Consider the following 20,182-nt stretch of genomic DNA (forward strand, 5'->3'; position numbering starts at 1 on the left):
GCACATAGGCATGTGGAGCATGCAAAGGATTGGAGCACATGACGCATATGCAGCTACCAACAGTTGGTGGCAGCAGGGAGGTTGGGGTGAGTGATAGAGAACAAAAACAGTAGAAGGTAAAGGGAGCCCAAACAACAAGGTTATCCTGGTCGAAGAGACTTTCTGTGAAGGATGGAATTGTTGTAAGGCAAGAATGGGTTGGAAGGAAAGGGATGGGAATGGCAGAGAATGGGTCAAATGGCATGGGAGTGGCACTTAGAATGGATGAAGTGTGGTAAATTGAAGAGCAGCACGGTGGCGCAGTGGTTAGCATTGCTGCCTCACGGCGCCGAGGTCCCAGGTTCGATCCTGGCTCTGGGTCACTGTCTGTTTGGAGTTTGCACATTCTCCCCGTGTTTGCATGGGTTTCGCCTCCAGAACCCCAAAATGTGCAGAGTAGGTGCGTTGGCCACGCTAAATTGTCCCTTAATTGGAAAAAATGAATTGGACACTCTAAATTTTAAAAAAAGTGTGGTAAAGTGGCGGGGACAATTAGTTGATACAGCCTATTATTACTTTGTGCTAGATATGAAGATTCCTAAAATCCCTACAGTGTAGTGGGAGGCCATTCAGCCCATCAGGTCTGCACCGGCCCTTGGAAAGAGCATCCTACTTAAGACCATGCCTCCACCCTACTGCCATAGCCCAGCAACCCCACCTAACCCTTTGGACACTAAGGGCAATTTAGCATGGTCAATCCACCTAACCTGATCTTTGGGCTGTGGGAGGAAACCAGAGCACCCGGAGGAAACCCACGCAGACATGGGGAGAAAGTGCAAACTCCACACAGACAGTCATCCGACGTTGGAATTGAACCTGGGTCCCTTGAGCTATGAGGCAGCAGTGCTAACCACTGTGCAATCATGCCATCTATATTCACTAGATTTGAATGAAAATGTTTTCAAAAAGCTAGTAGGTTAAATGAATATATCAGCTTTGAATCTACAGATGAAGATGATGGGCGGAATTCTCCCCCCCCAGGCCGGGTGGGAGAATCGCCGGGGCGCCGCGCGAGTCCCGCCACGCTGCCCCAGCACCTGCACACAATTCTCCCACCCCCCCCACAAACCGGCGCGGCGAGAATCACGGCTGGCCGCTGGGAGAATCGCTGCTCGCCGTTTGTAACGGGCGAGCGGCGATTTTCTGCCCGGATGGGCTGAGCAGCCTGCCCAACACGATGGCTTCCCGTCCACACCTGGTTGCTGCAGGCGGGAACAGCACGGGAATGCTGGGGGGGGGGGGAGGAGGGTTCCTGCACAGTGGGCAGCCTCGAAAGGGGTCTGGGCCGCGATCGGAGCCCACCATTCGGTGGGCCGGCCTCTCTGAAGGAGGACCTCCTTTCCTCCGAAGCCCCGCAAGATCTATCCGACATCTTCTTGCAGGGCGGCCTCGGGGAGGACGGCAACCGCTCATGTGCAGGTTGGCGCTGGCCAACCCGCGCATGCGCGGGTGACGTCATTTACACGCCGCCGGCCACGTCTTTTACGCGGCGCCGCTTTTATGCGGCGCCAAGGCCCGGCGCGCATAAATGACGCGACGCCGCTCTTAGCCCCCCGGTGGTGGGAGAATAGGGGGCTGGGAGCGGCCTCCGACTCCGGAGTGAAATACTCAGGTTTTCACTCCAGATCTGGGGCGAGATTCTCGAATCGGCGGAGGCTGGCGTGAATCCCGCCCCCGCCGGTTGCCGAATTCTCCGGCACCGGATATTCGGCGGGGGCAGGAATCGCGCCGCACCGGTTGGCGGGCCCCCCCCCCGGCGATTCTCCGGCCCGAATGGGCCGAAGTCCAGCTGCTAGAATGCCTGTCCCGCCGGCGTGGATTAATCCACCTCTCTTACCGGCGGGACAAGGCGGCGCGGGCGGGCTCCAGGGTCCTGAGGGGGGCGCGGGGCAATCTGGCCCCGGGGGGTGCCCCCACGGTGGCCTGGCCCACCGATCTGTGGGCCCCACCGGGCCTGTGCCGTGGGGGCACTCTTTTCCTTCCGCCTTCGCCACGGTCTCCACCATGGCGGAGGCGGAAGAGACTCCCTCCACTGCGCATACGCGGGGATGCCGTGAGCGGCCGCTAACGCTCCCGCGCATGCGCCGCCCGGCAATGTCATTTCCGCGCCAGCTGGCGGGGCAGCAAAGGCCTTTCTCGCCAGCTGGTGGGGCGGAAATCAGTCCGACGCGGGCCTAGCCCCTCAAGGTTAGGGCTCGGCCGCTCAAGGGGCGGAGGATTCCGCACCTTTGGGGCGGCGCGATGCCGGACTGATTCGCGCCGTTTTTGGCGCCGGTCGGCGGACATCGCGCCGATTATGGAGAATTTCGCCCCTGGACTTAGTTTCCCGATGGGAGAATTGCGCCCATAAACAGAGTTTCTACATAGTCTAACTCCAGGGGGCATGATATTGCACATGCTTAAACTAAAGTGTGCAGAAGAGATTAACCAGGATGTTGCCTGGGATGTGTCATGATATGCAGACACACACATAATGATATACAGACAAGCAGCTAATGGACACAGAGAACAGGACATGACCAATAAGCAGGCAGGACACTCAGGGGTGGAATCTGACTATAAAAGACACGAGGCACTCACACTCCGCCTCTTTCCACTGATGAACATCTAGAGAGTCAGTCAAGGGTGTTGTTACAATCTCACACCTCCACCACTGGCTAAGAGCTAGTCTGGTTCAGTCAGACGGAGTAACCACACTTAAGTTAGCAGAGAGTCAAACTCACAGAGAACTGTGCTAACTGTGCTATTAGTTCAATAAACCTGATTGAACTAACTTCAAGGTCTGGAGTATCTTTCTGATCTAAGCTGCATCCAGTTGCAGCCAGTGTTAGACCAGTGTACCTAACACTGGAGCATTTTAGCTATGAAGAGAGGCTGAATAAACGCTGGTTGTTACCTTTGGAGCAGAGAAGGCTGAGAGGGGACCTGGCTGAGATGCATACGATTATGAGGAGCATGGACAGGGCGGTAGAAAGCAGCTGTACCCCTTAGTTGAAGGATCAATAATCAGGGGACATAATTTTAAGGTGAAAGGCAGGTTTAGAGAGGATTTGAGGAAAGTCTTTTTCATCCAGAGGGTGGTGGGAATCTAGAATACACTTCCTGGGAGGGTAGTTGAGGCAGGAAATCTCACAATCTTTAAAAAGTACTCACATGAACTGCCATAACTTTCATGGCCATGGGCCAAGTACTGGGAAGTGGGATTAGTGGAGATTTTGAGTAGTTTTTTGTCAGTGCAGGCTTGATGGGCCTAAGGGCCTCTTCTGTTCTGTATGATTCTATGAAGAAAGGAGCCGTTATTTTGAAGCTTAAACAAGGGATTTTGTCATGTAACAAGACAGTTAGGAAGCTGTTTTCTTCGATGATGGATTCTGAAATTATAAAAGGCAAGTTTCAAGGAAATAGATTTTATTCCTTGAATAATACTGAGTCCATCAGATGTAACTCTGCCTTTTCAACACAGGACAGAACAGTTCCAAATCAGACTTTTATATTGTATGGCTATAAACACGTCACAAGGCCAGACTCTTGACAAAATTTGCAATTATATTTCTACGCCTGTTTTATACAAGGACAGGTTTATATAATTTTTTTCCAGATTGAGAAGTTGTGATTCCAATAGTCTTTTTGGTGAAGTAACAACTAAAGATCTTGTATTTAAAGAAGTGTCGCAATAAATAATTTGACCACAAAATATGTTGCAGGTCTCTGCTAATATGTACAATGAGAAGCTGAGGCCACAGTGCAGATCCAAGGTACACCACTAGTCACATCCTGCAAAATTTAGTTAATGCCCATTATTTCTATCGTATTTTACCTAAGCAATTCCCGACACATATTGCTTCCAATTCTGCGTTTTTATTTTTGTTAAATCTCTTCTTTTTTTTTTTAGAAAATATTTGCTTGAGGCATTTATAGTTTTAACATTCTAAACTGAGAGATCCAACACACGCAAAAAAACCCACAATGTCACACCCAACTCTCCCCAGCTCTAAACCCTAACTACCGATACATTAGATTCCCTGCCCTTATTCGTCACTTCCATGCCTCCCTTCCCCCCAATCCCCCTGCTGACGGTCAATTTTCCTTGAAGAGGTTGATGAACGGCTGCCACCTCTGAGCGAACCCCAGTAGTTAACCTCTAAAGGCAAACTTATTTTTCTCTCGCCGAAGAAACCCTGCCATGTTGCTGACCCATACCCCGACTTTGGAGGCTCCGAGTCCCTCCATCCCAGCAAAATCAGTCTCCAGGCCACCACTTGGAATACTGTGTGCAGTTCTGGTCACCCTATTATAGAAAGGATATTATTAAACTAGAAAGAGTGCAGAAAAGATTTACTAGGATGTTACCGGGACTTGATGGTTTGAGTTATAAGGAGAGGCTGGATAGACTGGGACTTTTTTCCCTGGAGCGTAGGAGTCTTAGGGGTGATCTTATAGAGGTCTATAAAATAATGAGGGGCATAGATAAGGTAGATAGTCAACATCTTTTCCCAAAGGTAGGGGAGTCTAAAACTAGAGGGCATCGGTTTAAGGTGAGGGGAGAGATTCAGAAGGGCCCAGAGGGGCAATTTCTTCACTCAGAGGGTAGTGAGTGTCTGGAATGTGCTGCCAGAGGTAGTAGTAGAGGCGGGTACAATTGTGTCTTTTAAAAAGCATTTAGATAGTTACATGGGTAAGATGGGTATAGGGGGTTATGGGCCAAGTGCGGGCAACTGGGACTAGCTTAATGGTAAAAACTGGGCGGCATGGACTGGTTGGGCCGAAGGGCCTGTTTCCATGCTGTAAACTTCTATGATTCTATGATTCTCCCCCCCACAGGGCTCCCGGATCTTCCGACATTCCAAATATTGCCATCTTTGGACTCGGAGTCACCTTCCATTCCAGGACGTCTGACATGACATCTGAAAACCTGCCAAAATCCCTCAGCCTCCGACACACCCAAACCATATGTACATGATTCGCAGGACTTCCCCTACACCACTCACACCTGTCTCCATCTCCTCAAAAAACCTACTCAGCCGGGCCACAGTCATATGAGCCCTGTGGACCATCTTGAACTGGATCAGGCTAAGCCTGGCACATGACGAGGATGCATTGACTCTCCTCAGGGCCTTCTCCCATAAACTGACTTCCAACTCCCCTCCCAGCTCTTCTTCCCACTTCCTCTTCACCTCCCCAATTGGAACCCCATCCCACTCGATCAGTTCCTTGTATATTTCCGAGACCCTCCCCAACTCCTGCTTTAGACAACACCTTATCCTGTAGTCCCCTTAGTGGGAGGCGAGGGAAGCTCGGGACCTGCCTCCAAACAAAATCCCATGTCTGCAGGTGCCGGAACCCGTTCCCACCCGGCATCTCAAACTCCTCCTCTAGCTCCTCCAAACTCTGGAAACTCTCCTCAATGAAGAGATCCCCAAATCTCTCGATCTCTGCCCACTGCCACCTCCTGAAGGCCCCGTCCAGCCCCACCGAGCGAACCGGTGATCGTCGCAGATCGGTGACCACACCAGCTCATGTGCTGCCTCCATTTCCCCCACACTCTCAGGGCTGTCACTACCACTAGGTTTGTGGAGTACCGAGCCGGCGAGGACGGCAGAAGTGCCGTTAACAAAGCCTTCAGACGCTTGCCCGTGCAAGATGCCGCCTCCACTTGCTCCCACACCGACCCCTCCCATACTAACCATTTCCTAACCACCGATATATTAGCTGCCCAGTAACAATTAATAAAGTTTGGAAGGGCCAAGCCCCCCGTTCAAGAAGGACCGTCTTCACCCTTGGGGCTTTCCCGGCCCATATAAAACCCGAGATTGCCGCATTCATCTGCTTAAAAAATACCTTGAGGATGAAGATAGGAAGACACTGAAACATGAACAGCAGTGTCGGGAGGACTGACCCTCCCCGCCAGTGACAGCGGGAGCACGTCCCACCGAAGGAATTCTCCTTTCATTTGTTCAATCACCTGCCCAAATTTAGTTTATGTAGCTGACCCCAATCCCTTGCCACTTGAATCCCCACGTACCTAAAACTCCCTCCTACCACTTTAAACAGCATCTCCCTCAGTCTCCTCTCCTACCCCCTTGCCTGGATCTCAAAAACCTCACTCTGGCCCAAATTCAGTTTGTAACCCGCGAACCGACCAAATTCCTTCAGCACCCCCATAATTCCTGCAATTCCCCCCAACAGGTCTGTTATATAAAGGAGCAAATCGTCCGCATAGAGCGAGACCATATGTTCGAACCCCCCCCTCTCACTATCTCCCGCTAAATGTTCAATACTCTCAGCGCCATTGCCAAAGGCTCTATGGCCAGGGCAAATAGAAGTGGGGAGAGTGGACACCCCTGCCTTGTCCCCCGACACAGACTAAAATACTCTGATTGAACCCGGTTTGTCCTCACATTCGTTACCGGTGCCTGATATAGCAACCAGATCCAATCCACAAATCCTTGCTCAAACCCAAACCTTCTCAGAACATCCCACAAGTACTTCCACTCCACCCGATCAAAGCCTTTTCTGCATCCATGGCCATCACCACCTCACATCCCTCCGCAGGCATCATTATCACATTTAAGAGTCACCTAATGTTGGACGTCAGGTGTCGTCCCTTAACAAATCCCTTCTGGTCCTCCTCTATTACCCCCGGAAGGCAATCGTCTATGCGTGTGGCCATGATCTTTGCCAGCAATTTTGCATCTACATTTTAACAGGGAGATTGGCCTATACGAGCCACAGCTTTCCGGATCCTTATCCCGCTTCCAAAAAAGGGAAATCGATGCTTGCAATAACGTTAGGGGGAGCACTCCCAGCTCCTTTAACTCATTAAAAGACTTTACCAGGAGTGGCCCCAAACAGCCCGGAAAATCTTTTATAAAACTCCACCAGGTATCCGTCTGGTCCCGGGGCTTTACCAGATTGCATCACCTCCAATCCGTCTATAACCTCACCAAGCCCAAGTGGGGCTCCCAAACCCTCCACCAACTCCTCATCTATCCTCGGGAACTCTAGACCCCCAAAAATCATTTCATACCCTCCTCCCCCGCTGGGGATTCCAATTTATACAATTTACTATAAAACTCCCAAACCACATGATTTACCCCCACCGCATCAAAAAACACCTTCCCCCATGTATCTCTCACTTTCCCAATCTCTTTTTAAAAAAATATTTTTATTGAAGTATTTGCTAAATTTTTATAACAATAACAAACAAAACAATAATAACATAAACATCAACATGGTAAACTAGACATTTCCCACCCAACCCCTTCTGTACATCCTGTTGTGTTGGGCGCTCTGGATCTGTGGAACACATACAGGCCACCAACCCTTAAAATAGTGCAACACTATTTTATTAAGTCAGAAACTGTTTAACATACTTTCACTGTGGGTTAACACGATATTAGATTGAACTAAAGACCTATGCCTTGTCCTAACCAGTCTATGCACTCAGCACATGGTGAAGATCTGTGCTGCAGGCTGTGAGCTCTGTCCTACTAGGATGCTGCAGCTCGAATGAGCGGGAACTCTGATGCCCCCTGTCTTTATAGTGCGTGCGCTCTAACTGGTGATTGGCTGCGGTGTTGTGTGTGTTGATTGGTCCCACTGTGTGTCCATCACTGTGTGTGTGTCTGCACCATGATATCCTGGTGTATATTATGACACATCCCTTAACCATATTGCACCTACCCGCCCGCCCTCCCCCCCCCTTCAGAATGCTGCTTCTGCTGACATTTTAATTTTCCCCGAAAAAGTCGACGAACGGCTGCCACCTCCGAAAGAACCCCAGCATTGACCCCCTCAAGGCAAACTTTATTTTCTCCAGCTTGAGAAACCCAGCCATATCACTGACCCATGTCTCCACACTTGGGGGCTTCGAGTACCTCCACAATAAAAGGATCTGTCTCCGGGCTACCAGGGAGGCACAGGCCAGAACATCGGCCTCTTTCACTCCCTGAACTCCCGGGTCTTCCGACTCTCCGAAGATCGCCATCTCTGGACTTGGCACCACCCGCATACCTAGCACCTTGGACATTGCCTTGGCAAACCCCTGCCAGAATCCTCCAAGCTTCGGGCATGCCCAAAATATGTGGACATGGTTTGCTGGGCTTCCCGCACATCTATCTTCTACTCCGGAAAACTTGCTCACCCTCGCCGCCGTCATGTGTGCCCGGTGTACCACCTTAAACTGTATTAGAGTGAGCCTAGTACATGATGATGATGAATTAACCCTGCTTAGGGCGTCCACCCACAGACCCGCCTCTAACACCCCACCTATCTCCTCCTCCCACTTGCCCTTCAGCTCCTCCACCGGCGTCTCATCCGCCTCCAACAACTCCTGATAGATATCCAACACTTTCCCCTCCCCCACCCAGGTACCGGACATTACTCTGTCCTGTATCCCCCGTGGCAGGATCAGCGGGAAAGCCAACACCTGTTTCCTCAGAAAGTCCCGGAAAACTTTCCCAATTTCTCTTGCCGCCTCCTGCTTCCTCAGCTGGTGCGCGGGCATCCTGCAGGCTTTTTCCCCATACTTATACACCGCCCCCTTTACCCTCCTCAGCTGTCCCTCCACCTTACCTGTGGACAAGAGCCCCCAGCTGCAGTCTCTGACGTTCCTTTAAAAGCACATCATCCGGATACTCCGCGTACCTCCTGTCCACCTGTAAAACTTCGCCTACCAGTCTCTCCAACTCCCTGCGCTCAGCCTTCTCCTTATGGGCCCGAATTGAGATGCATTCCCCCCTAATAACTGCCTTCAGTGCCCCCCAAACTACCCCCGTTGGAACCTCACCTGTGCCATTGATCCTTATATATCCCCAAATGGCCCCGCTCACACACCTCCTCCTCTGCTAACAGCCCGACACCCAACCTCCATTGCGAGCGCTGGTCCTTTCCCTAGCTGACTTGCAAGTCCACCCAGTGCGGGGCATGATCTGACACCACTATTGCTGAATATTCAGCATCAACCACCTCAGTCAGCAGCGTTTTGTCCATCACAAAGAAGTCTATCCGGGAATACACCTTATGCACATGACAGTAGAATGAAAACTCCTGACTCCTCGGCCTCCCAAATCTCCATGGATCAACCCCCACCCACCATGCACTCCATGAACCCCCAAAGCTCCCATGCCATAGCTGATACCTTCACGGACCTAGAATTCGACCGGTCTAACCTTGGATCCAGGACCGTATTGAAATATCCCCCCATATTCAGTCGATGTGAATCTAGGTCTGGGATCTTCCCCAGTACCCGTCTAACAAACTCAACGTCATCCAGTTCTGGGCATATATACTTACCAATACCACAGCCATTCCCTCCAGCTTCCCACTAACCATAACATATCTACCCCCGGGTCTGCTTCTATATTCCCCACCTTAGTATTAACTACCACCCGCTTATTAACTAAGAGAGCCACCCCCTTTGTTCAAAGGCTAACCCCGAATGGAACACGTGTCCACCCATCCCTTCTGTAGCGCAACAATTACTCACTCAAGTCGAGAAGTGATGAAATCAATCGAGGCTTTATTAAGCAAGACTTGTTCCCCAGCAGCTCAGTTACAGAATGCGGCTGCTGGGAGAACTCGAGCTCTTACACTCCGCCTTCAGGGCGGAGCCAGCAGGCGGCAGATCCAACCAGGACCCGGGACATGTCAGCCAATAGCCTCTCGGCTTCACAGGTACCGTACTACCCCTAATACATGCCTTTTTTTGCCGCAGCTTTTACAAATAGCTGAGCGGGCCGGGCAGCGCTGCCGGGGGTGTTTTGCCTGCCCGCAAAAATAGCAGCAGGGCCCACTGGGATGGTCTGGTGCTCTAGCCGCGCAGGCTTGCGGGGGGGTGGGGGGTGCCGGGGAGTCGGTTGCAACAGGGGTCCACGGAGCCCAAGGGGCTGCCGCGCGGTCGGGGCCGTAGGCGCGGGCATTTTGTGAGGCCACATCGAGGGAGGCCACAAGGGCCCGTGCCTCTGTGAGTCCTAACGAGTCTCTAACAGTCTTTGGCGAATTTGAGAAGAGGTCATACCTGCCACAAAAGCATCCCTGATTAGGAGCTCCGTGTGCTCGTTTGCGCTCACCGACGGGCAGTTGCAGTTCCTCCCCAAAATCAACAGCACGCTGTAGAACTTGCTTAATAAACTGTAGCGCAACAATTACTCACTCAAGTCGAGAAGTGATGAAGTCAATCGAGGCTTTATTAAGCAAGATTTGTTCCCCAGCAGCTGTTACAGAATGCGGCTGCTGGGAGAACTCGAGCTCTTATACTCCACCTTCAGGGCAGAGCCAGCAGGCGGCAGATCCAACCAGGACCCGGGACATGTCAGCCAATAGCCTCTCGGCTTCACAGGTACCGTACTACCCCTAATACATACCACCACACCTTCCTTAACCTAACCTGATCCCCCAACTTCAGATGCGTCTCCTGCTGCATGGCCACTTCCGCCTTCAGTTGCCTCAAATGCGCGAACACACGGGCCCTTTTGATTGGCCCATTCAGTCCCCGAACGTTCCACGTGACCAGCCTGGTCAGGGACATCCCTTCCGATCAACCATTTTTTTAAAAAAATGTTTTTTATTGGGTTTTTGAACAAAAGTATATTTACCGTTATGCACACAGAATAAGATATGTATGTATATATATATATATATATAGATAGATATAGAAGAGAAGAGCACACACAAACATACCACAAAAAGAACAAACATAAAATAAAATAACTGGTAAGGTATTAAGCACCAGCTCAACAGCAGCAACTCTGTACAATTGGCAATATTTTTTTTGACACAGAAGTAGGCATCTGTTTGTGGGGGAGGGGGGAGACTGGGGAGGTAGATATACATTTGGGTGCCGGAGAAACAATTACATGGGCAAATACGCGAGTGGATCTGGTTCTGGTGTTGTCACTTGCTTCTCCAGGATGGATTTCGCTGCCATTGTCGTCTCGCGTTCACCTCTACTTCAACCGTTCGTCCTGTCTTACGCCCGGATTTTCCTTGTTATCTGTCCCTGTAGATGCCAAGTTTATTATCGTTTCCCGTTTCCTGTGCCCTCCTTCCAGCTATCATTTCCCTGCCTCCCCTCCACCTCTCTGGTTCCCCTTTATTGTTCCCTGTCTCCTCACTCTTCACCTCCCCTTCTCCTGTGGTTCACTTTTCTTTCCTCTTAGGTTTAGCTGTTCCCCCTCCTCCCCCCCCCCCCCTCCCCTGTCTATCCTTCCCTCTCATGCCTTGGCTACTTTCCCCTGATTCTTAGCTACCTGGCTATTCTTCCGCTTGTTTGTTGGCCATAATCAGGTCCTGGAACAATTGGGTGAATGGCTTCCACGCTCTGTGGAAGCTGTCGTCTGACCCTCGGATGGCGAATTTGATTTTCTCCATTGGGAGAGATTCTGAGAGGTCGGACAGCCAGTCTGCAGCTTTGGGTGGCGCTGCTGACTGCCAGCCGAACAGGATTCTACGGCGGGCGATCAGGGAGGCAAAGGCAAGGGCATCCATCCTCCTCCTCAGGAATAGATCTGGCTGGTCTGATACCCCAAAGACCGCCACTTTCGGGTATGGCTCCACCCTCATCTCAGCACCTTGGACATTGCCTTGAAGAAGGCTGTCCAGTACCCCGCACGTCTGGGGCAAGACCAGAACATGTGGGCGTGGTTGGCCGGGCCTCCTTGGCACCGCTCACATCTGTCCTCCACCTCCGGGAAGAACCTACTCATACGGGTTCTTATTAAGTGAGCTCCATGTACCACTTTTAGTTACGTCAGGCTGAGCCTTGCACACGTGGAGGTGGAGCTTACCCTGTGCAGTGCTTCGCTCCAGAGTCCCCACCCTATTTCAATCCCCAGGTCCTCCTCCCATTTCTTTCTTGTTGCGTCCAGTACGGTGTCGGCCCTTTCTACCAGTCGGTCATACATGTTGCTACAGATCTCCTTATCTAGGATGCTTGCGTCATCCCCTCCCCCCCCCTCCCCGTCTGTGTGCTGTTGCCCCTTGCCAGGGGCCCCTTATTTCTACCCTTGCTGTTGGTTTTCCAGCCCGTGTTCCTTGACAAACATGTTTGCTTTGGCGGGGGCTATGAAGAAGTACTCTCTTTCTTGGTATGTGACCCAGAGTTTTGCTGGGTACAGCATCCCAAAACGCACTTCGCTCTTGTGAAGAGCTGCTTTCGCTCTATTGAATTTGGCCCGTCTCCTGGCTAGGTCTGCCCCAATCTCCTCATAGGCTCTAATGGAGTCTCCTTCCCATCTGCAGGTTCTGTTTTGCCTGGCCCAGCGCAGAATTGTTTCCCTGTCTTGGTACCGGTGCGGTTTAGCTCTAACTGCCCTTGGTTGATACCCTGCCTTGGACTTTGGGCGCAGCGACCAGTGTACTCTGACCATTTCTGGTGGGTTGGGGAAAGTTTTCCTCCCCACTAAATTGCCCGCATCTCGGCCACGTATGTCGTGGGGTTTCTACCCTCGATCCCCTCTGGTAGGCCCTCTATCCTAACATTTTGCCTTCTCGAGCGGTTTTCCTGATCGTCCACTCTGCCCTTCAGGCTCCCCTGCGTTGTGACCAGTCTCTCCACCTCTTTCTCCAGGGCTGTGAGCCGGTCGCTCATGTCACTAGCGGCTTTTTCCAGCTCCTTATTGGTCGCCTCTTGGGCTTCCAGTTTCTTCTCTGCTCTGCCCAGGGCGAGCTGCACCTCCACCAGGGCCTTGGCCATTGCTGCCTGCTCTGCAGCTTCCATGTCTGCTCTGGCCTCTGCCTTGTTTTCCTGCTGATGTTCCCTCAGCGCCTCGGCAAAGGCTGCCTTCCAGTTCCAGTTCCCCCCTGGCCCAAGGGGAAAGTGCTCCTGTCCGCTCAGCTCTTTTTGTTGCGGAGAACTTTCCGTTCCGCCGCTTCGCTCGTCTGAGCTGGCTCGCCTACGGCCCCTTCTGCTTGTGATGCCCTTTTCCCTCTGCCTTGACTCCCTCCTGGCATTATTTTTTTTTTCTTTTTTTCTTCCCCTTCCCCCTTTTCTCTCTTTCCCCCCCCTCTTTTCTTTCCCCCTCCCTTCTCTCCTTTAACCCTTTTTTTCCCCCTCCCTTAAATTCCTTTTTCAAAAAATGTAAAAAAAAAGGTTCTTTCTCTTTAAGAGTCTTTTTCAGAAAGTTTTCAAAATGTTTTTCTTCAAAATATTTTTAAAAAGGGGAAGTTCTTTTTTTCTCTCACTCACCCACACACCGAGGAGGGTCGAGAGAGAGAGACTTCTGGTCGGGCCGGGAGTCCTCTTTTGTTCCGTCGCCTGCCTCGTGGTCGCCGCCGTGGGGGTTGGGGGGTGGGGTCGGTCAGTCCCTGCCGCTGGCTTGGTCCCCGCATTCTCCTGCCGTGTGGGGGGGGGGGGGGTGCAGTCCGGCCGGTTTGCGCTTTTTTTTTCTTTCTTGCCAATCAACCATAAGCTCTCCTCGGCGAGTCTGCGGCCAATGTCCCGCACCTCCTCTGGCTCGCCCTCGGGCAACCACTGTCATCCTCCTCCACTTTGAAAGTCCCCTCCCCGTCAGAAGTCTAATCCCCCCCTGCCCAATCCCCCCTCCCCATCCTCCCCTCAACATCGGTCTTCAGCTCAGCCCCCACTTTGCTTCCGTGAACTAGCTAGCCCAGGTAGCTGGCAGCCCCGCCGATGGCGCCTAGCATCCTACCCCCCCCCCCCCCACTGATTCCCCTCCACCCCGCTCCGAGTGCAGTCAAAACAAAGGAAAGAAGTAAAAACAAATAAACAATCCCTCCCAAGGCTCGAGCACAAAGGTCCACCCCTCATCCCTCAACAAAGCACAGTATACCGACCTAACCCCAACCAGAACCGAAAAAACGGAGGGAAAAAAACGAAAAAAAATCCAGACAACATTAACACAAAGTTTTTCACAATATAGTTCAGATCTCCTCAATCAAAGTTCAAAATCATCCTTCTCCTGCCTGTCCATTCTCCTTCATAAAGTCCGCTGCCTCCTCCGCCGAGCCAAAGTACAACTCCCGGCCCCCGTGGGTGGGCCGGGTACAGTAGTCTAAACTTTACGCCCTTCTTGTATAGGGCCAACTTGACCTTATTAAAGCTCGCCCTCCTCTTCGCCAACTCTGCCCCCAGGTCCTGGTACACCCGGATCTCAATGTCTCCCCAAGTGCATTGCCTCCTCTGCCTGGCCCACCTCATGATACGTTCCATGTCCAGGAACCGATGCAATCACCCCCCCCCCCCCCCACCCCACCCCGGGATTTCCGTATCAGCGCCCTGTGGGCCCGATCCATCTCCAAAGGCCGGTCGAATGCACCTTCCCCAAGCAGCTTCTGCTGATCGCTTCTGTTGATCGCGCATCAGCCCAATATCTGCTGCCCTCGAGGTGGACTGGGCCTCCTGCTCCCCTGCCTGCTCCTCCAGCCCCTTGATCACCTGTCCCTGGGCCTCCAGTCTCGGCTCCACGCGGTCAACCACCGCCTTGATCGAGTCCACCGCCCGGGCCAGGTCCTCTGAACTTTCCTTCCGCAGTTGGGTGAAATTTTCATTCAGGAAGCTCACCAACTGGTCCATTGACCACTGAGCCGATGGGGCCAGACCCTGTACATCCTCCATCTCTGCATGAGCTGTCTGCTTCTCGCTCGCCTCAACCAACCGGTTCGCTTTTTTTCCGGGCATTTCTGGACTGCAGCTCCATAAACTAGGGGTCACCCTCTTCTGCATATTTTTCCGACAAAATTCCTGCGACAAAGCGGCTTAAAGGCCACAGAAAGACCACCATGAGTGGGAGCTGCCAAATATGCGACCACTCACTCCATGGTCGCCACCGGAAGTTGTTCTATCTCTTATATGGAAATGTATTAGTTAACAGCTCATAAAATTCTATTAGGCATGCTAGACGTGACTTGACCGTTTACAAATCTATGTTGGCTATCTGAGCAACTCACATTCATCCACTTTGTCCCTTATGATATTAAGAGGAGATGGTGTCATAGTTGGACTAGTAATTCAGAGATCCAGCTCTAATGCTGTGTTGACAGTAGATTCAAATCTCACCATGACAGTTGTTGGAATTTAAATTCAATTATAAAATTAAAATCTGGAATTGGAAGCTAGTCTCAGTAATGGTGACCATGAAACTATTATTGGTTGTCGAGAACGCTCATCTGGCTACATGTGACTCCAGATCCAAAGCTATGTGGTTGACTCACATAGCGTATTAAGTCATTCAGTCCAATGGCAATTAGGGATGGGCAACAAATGTTGACCTTGCCCTCATCTGATTTTTAAACAAACTTCTTACCTACAAGAGACAAATTAAAAGGCCTACAATTTCCTTGTTTATGTTTTCTACTCTTCTTAAATAGTGGTATTTGCCAATTTTCCAATCCAAAGACACAACTCTTGAATCAAGAGAGTTTGGGGAAATTGTGACCAGTTTATTTATAAATTTTTTACCTACTTAGTTTCATACCTTGGGGACTTATTTAAATATCCTGCGCGGAAACCGTCAGATCCTGGTGGTTTGTCTATCTCTGATCTGATTACTTTCTCCATTTTTAATTTTGAAACTTATAATAAATATAGGACATTTCCCCCCTTGAGTCAGAGAAGGTACAGTAATTGCTAAGCAGAGAATTACAATAATAGAAAAAAAGCTTTGTGATGCATACATTTACACTAAGGAACCACCATAATCTCATGAGCAGTCAAAATATCAAAGATAAATGCAATTCTTAAAATTAGGGACCATCTCCATCTCGACTCGAATGCACTGCACAATAGTTTCACAAATAGATTTGAAACAGTGCTACTATTTACTTTTACCAAGATATCCAATAAATGCTATTATTGGCACTAACTTATGGCTCACAGTTTTCAACTGAAGAGAGCTGGCCAAGTTAGTTTCAACTTTCTATGTTTTTTACAAAAAGCTTAGTCTGTGCAGTCACTGAGAGGAGGCGGTTTTCCCCAGTGCTATGGAACGGAATAAGGTTGGTCATTTTTTTGTTGTACTGTTTTGTGTTATGCGTTTCTTCGCCTGTTATCTGATAAATGGTCAAAAACGGAGGAAGCACAATGTAGAAAGAGCTAGATCTTGATGATCACTCGACGAGGCTGATAAGCAAGCTCAAGTCATATCAAGCCGGTGAATAATCTCGAGTAACACAAACGCGCTCAAATGCTTCTGAACTGTGTGACAGCATACATCTGGCCATGGCCAATTTTCTGTTTTTTTTTTAACGCCACCCAAGTTCGGAACACAGCAAATTGGAGATGCAAATTGCAGAACTTCCATGTTATCTGTTAAAACCCCCGTATTGAAAACTTGGCCCAAACTTCGGCACTGTGGCATCGTCAATCTAATTATGGGATACGTCCCATTTTAAGGCTCCCAAGATCTGCAGCCATGTCATTCCTTTTTTTTTGAGGGGGGGAGGAATGTTTACCAATACAAACGTGGAAAAACACACTGGAGATGGGGTTCAAAGTCGCCTCAGTGGAAAGGGACTGTGCAGATAGTTAACGAGCACACGAACCGTACACTGCATGTCAGTCGATGACGAGGGTGCCTCCCCTCTCCACCCCACTTTGGGGAGCAGACCTTCCCCTGAGAGGCGTTACCACATGTGCACTGTTACCAGGTCGACCCCCTGCGAGAAACACCGCGCGGCAGCGAGGAGTATATATGTTTTACTCTCACAGAATGGGAGACTTATAAATAGAAGTGATAAGCAGTCCCTGCAGCTAATGCTCAGCTGGTAACAGGCTGACTTCACTACATTTTGTCGCTACACTAGTTATGTTTGGTATTCCTTCCACCAGCCTCCCACGGCCCGCGTCCTCCCACGCCAGGATCTGCGTCACGCTGGGCCGTGTGGGAGTGAGTATGAGCAAGACCGGAATATCCCATACAAGCCGGAGGGGGAGGAGGCTGACAGAGACACACTCACTCTCACACACACACCAGGGGAAAGTGAGAGCGAGGGGGGGGTTAAAAAAAGAGAGTGGGGGGGAGGGGTAGGTGAAGAAAAATCTAAATCACAGTTCCCCCGAAGACCCGGGCGCAAGTGAAGACATCAAGGGCTGCGGCGGGCAAGGTGAGAGAGAGTCCGTCCCGCTCTCCAAATGCAACAGTAGAATCCGGATTTGAGGAGGTTGTCTGCATCGCCTCGCTCCCTCAAACCAACTCTTCTCCCCCCCCCCCCAACTCTTCCCCCCCCCCAACGCTTCTCCCCCTTCTCCTCCCCCCAACTCTTCTCTCCCCCCCAACTCTTCTCCCCCCCCCAACTCTTCTCCCCCCCCAACTCTTCTCCACCCCCCCCACCTTCCAAACTCTTCTCCACCCCCCCAACTCTTCTCCACCCCCTACCCCCCAACTCTTCTCCACCCCCCACCTCCCAACTCTTCACCACCCCCACCTCCCCAACTCTTCTCCACCCCCCACCTCCCCAACTCTTCTCCACCCCACCTCCCCAACTCTTCTCCACCCCCCACCTCCCCAACTCTTCTCCACCCCCCACCTCCCCACCTCTTCTCCACCCCCACCAACTCTTCTCCACTCCCCCCACCAACTCTTCTCCACTCCCCCCCAACTCTTCTCCAATCCCCCCCACCAACTCTTCTCCACTCCCCCCCAACTCTTCTCCAATCCCCCCCAACTCTTCTCCACACCCCAACTCTTCTCCACTTCCCCCCAACTCTCTCCACTCCCCCCCAACTCTTCTCCACTCCCCCCCCAACTCCTCCACTCCCCCCCCAACTCCTCCACTCCCCCCAACTCTTCTCCACTCCCCCCCCCATCTCCTCTCCACTCCCCCCCAACTCCTCTCCACTCCCCCCCAACTCCTCTCCACTCCCCCCCAACTCTTCTCCACTCCCACCCCCCAATTCTTCTCCAACTCCCCCCCAACTCTTCTCCACTCCCCCCCAACTCTTCCTCACAACCCCCCCCAACTCTTCTCCACTCCCCCCAACTCTTCTCCACTCCCCCCAACTCTTCTCCACTCCCCCCCCAACTCTTCTCCACTCCCCCCCAACTCTTCTCCACTCCCCCCCAACTCTTCTCCACTCCCCCCAACTCTTCTCCACTCCCCCCCAACTCTCTCCACTCCCCCCAACTCTTCTCCACTCCCCCCAACTCTTCTCCACTTCCCCCCCAACTCTTCTCCACTCCCCCCCAACTCTTCTCCACTCCCCCCCCCAACTCTTCTCCACTCCCCCCCAACTCTTCTCCACTCCCCCCCCCAACTCTTCTCCACTCCCCCCCCAACTCTTCTCCACTCCCCCCCCCAACTCTTCTCCACTCCCCCCCCAACTCTTCTCCACTCCCCCCCCCAACTCTTCTCCACTCCCCCCCAACTCTCTCCACTCCCCCCAACTCTTCTCCACTCCCCCAACTCTTCTCCACTCCCCCCCAACTCTTCTCCACTCCCCCCCCCAACTCTTCTCCACTCCCCCCCCAACTTTTCTCCACTCCCCCCCAACTCTTCTCCACTCCCCCCAACTCTTCTCCACTCCCCCCAACTCTCTCCACTCCCCCCCAACTCTTCTCCACTCCCCCACCCCCCAACCTCTTCTCCACTCCCCCACCCCCCAACTCTTCTCCACTCCCCCACCCCCCAACTCTTCTCCACTCCCCCACCCCCAACTCTTCTCCACTCCCCCACCCCCCAACTCTTCTCCACTCCCCACCCCCAACTCTTCTCCACTCCCCCACCCCAACTCTTCTCCTCTCCCCCACCCCCCAACTCTTCTCCTCTCCCCCACCCCCCCAACTCTTCTCCTCTCCCCCCCCAACTCTTCTCCTCTCCCCCCCCCAACTCTTCTCCGCTCCCCCCCAACTCTTCTCCGCTCCCCCCCCCAACTCTTCTCCGCTCCCCCCCCAACTCTTCTCCGCTCCCCCCCCAACTCTTCTCCGCTCCCCCCCCCCAACTCTTCTCCGCTCCCCCACACCAACTCTTCTCCGCTCCCCCACACCAACTCCTCCCCCCCCCCCCACCAACTCCTCCCCCCCCCCACCAACTCCTCCCCCCCCCCACCAACTCCTCCCCCCCCACCAACTCCTCCCCCCCCACCAACTCTCTCTCTCTCCCCCCCCCCCACCAACTCTCTCTCCTCCCCCCCCAACTCTCTCTCCTCCCCCCCGACCAACTCTCTCTCCACCCCCCCAGACCAACTCTCTCTCCTCCCCCCCACCCCCCCGACCAACTCTCTCTCCTCCCCCCCCACCCCCCCCGACCAACTCTCTCTCCTCCCCCCCACCCCCCCGACCAACTCTCTCTCCTCCCCCCCACCCCCCCCCGACCAACTCTCTCTCCTCCCCCCCACCCCCCCCACCAACTCTCTCTCTCTCCCCCCCCCCAACTCTCTCTCTCCCCCCCCCCCCAACTCTCTCTCTCCCCCCCCAACTCTCTCTCTCCCCCCCCAACTCTCTCTCCTCCCCCCCACCCCCCCGACCAACTCTCTCTCCTCCCCCCCCACCCCCCCCGACCAACTCTCTCTCCTCCCCCCCACCCCCCCCCACCAACTCTCTCTCCTCCCCCCCACCCCCCCCCCGACCAACTCTCTCTCCTCCCCCCAGACCAACTCTCTCTCCTCCCCCCACCCCCCCCCGACCAACTCTCTCTCCTCCCCCCCCACCCCCCCCCGACCAACTCTCTCTCCTCCCCCCCCACCAACTCTCTCTCCTCCCCCCCACCCCCCCCCGACCAACTCTCTCTCCTCCCCCCACCCCCCCCGACCAACTCTCTCTCCTCCCCCCCACCCCCCCCGACCAACTCTCTCTCCTCCCCACCCCCCCCCCCGACCAACTCTCTCTCCTCCCCACCCCCCCCCCCCCCGACCAACTCTCTCTCCTCCCCACCCCCCCCCCCCGACCAACTCTCTCTCCTCCCCCCCACCCCCCCCGACCAACTCTCTCTCCTCCCCCCCACCCCCCCGACCAACTCTCTCTCCTCCCCCCCACCCCCCCCCACCAACTCTCTCTCTCTCCCCCCCCCCAACTCTCTCTCTCTCCCCCCCCCCCAACTCTCTCTCTCCCCCCCCCCCAACTCTCTCTCTCCCCCCCCCCAACTCTCTCTCTCCCCCCAACTCTCTCTCTCCCCCCCCAACTCTCTCTCCTCCCCCCCACCCCCCCCGACCAACTCTCTCTCCTCCCCCCCACCCCCCCCGACCAACTCT

General features: G+C 53.2%; 1 protein-coding gene across 1 annotated transcript in view; it reads left to right on the top strand.

Moving 5' to 3' along the window:
- LOC140392772 (NGFI-A-binding protein 1-like) overlaps positions 1 to 20,182 on the top strand; it is a 175,182-nt gene that overhangs the window by 75,080 nt on the left and 79,920 nt on the right. The gene's annotated exons all lie outside the window — the stretch shown is intronic.

The sequence above is a fragment of the Scyliorhinus torazame genome, chromosome 2, assembly GCF_047496885.1.
Source record: "Scyliorhinus torazame isolate Kashiwa2021f chromosome 2, sScyTor2.1, whole genome shotgun sequence".
Classification (NCBI taxonomy): Eukaryota; Metazoa; Chordata; class Chondrichthyes; order Carcharhiniformes; family Scyliorhinidae; genus Scyliorhinus; species Scyliorhinus torazame.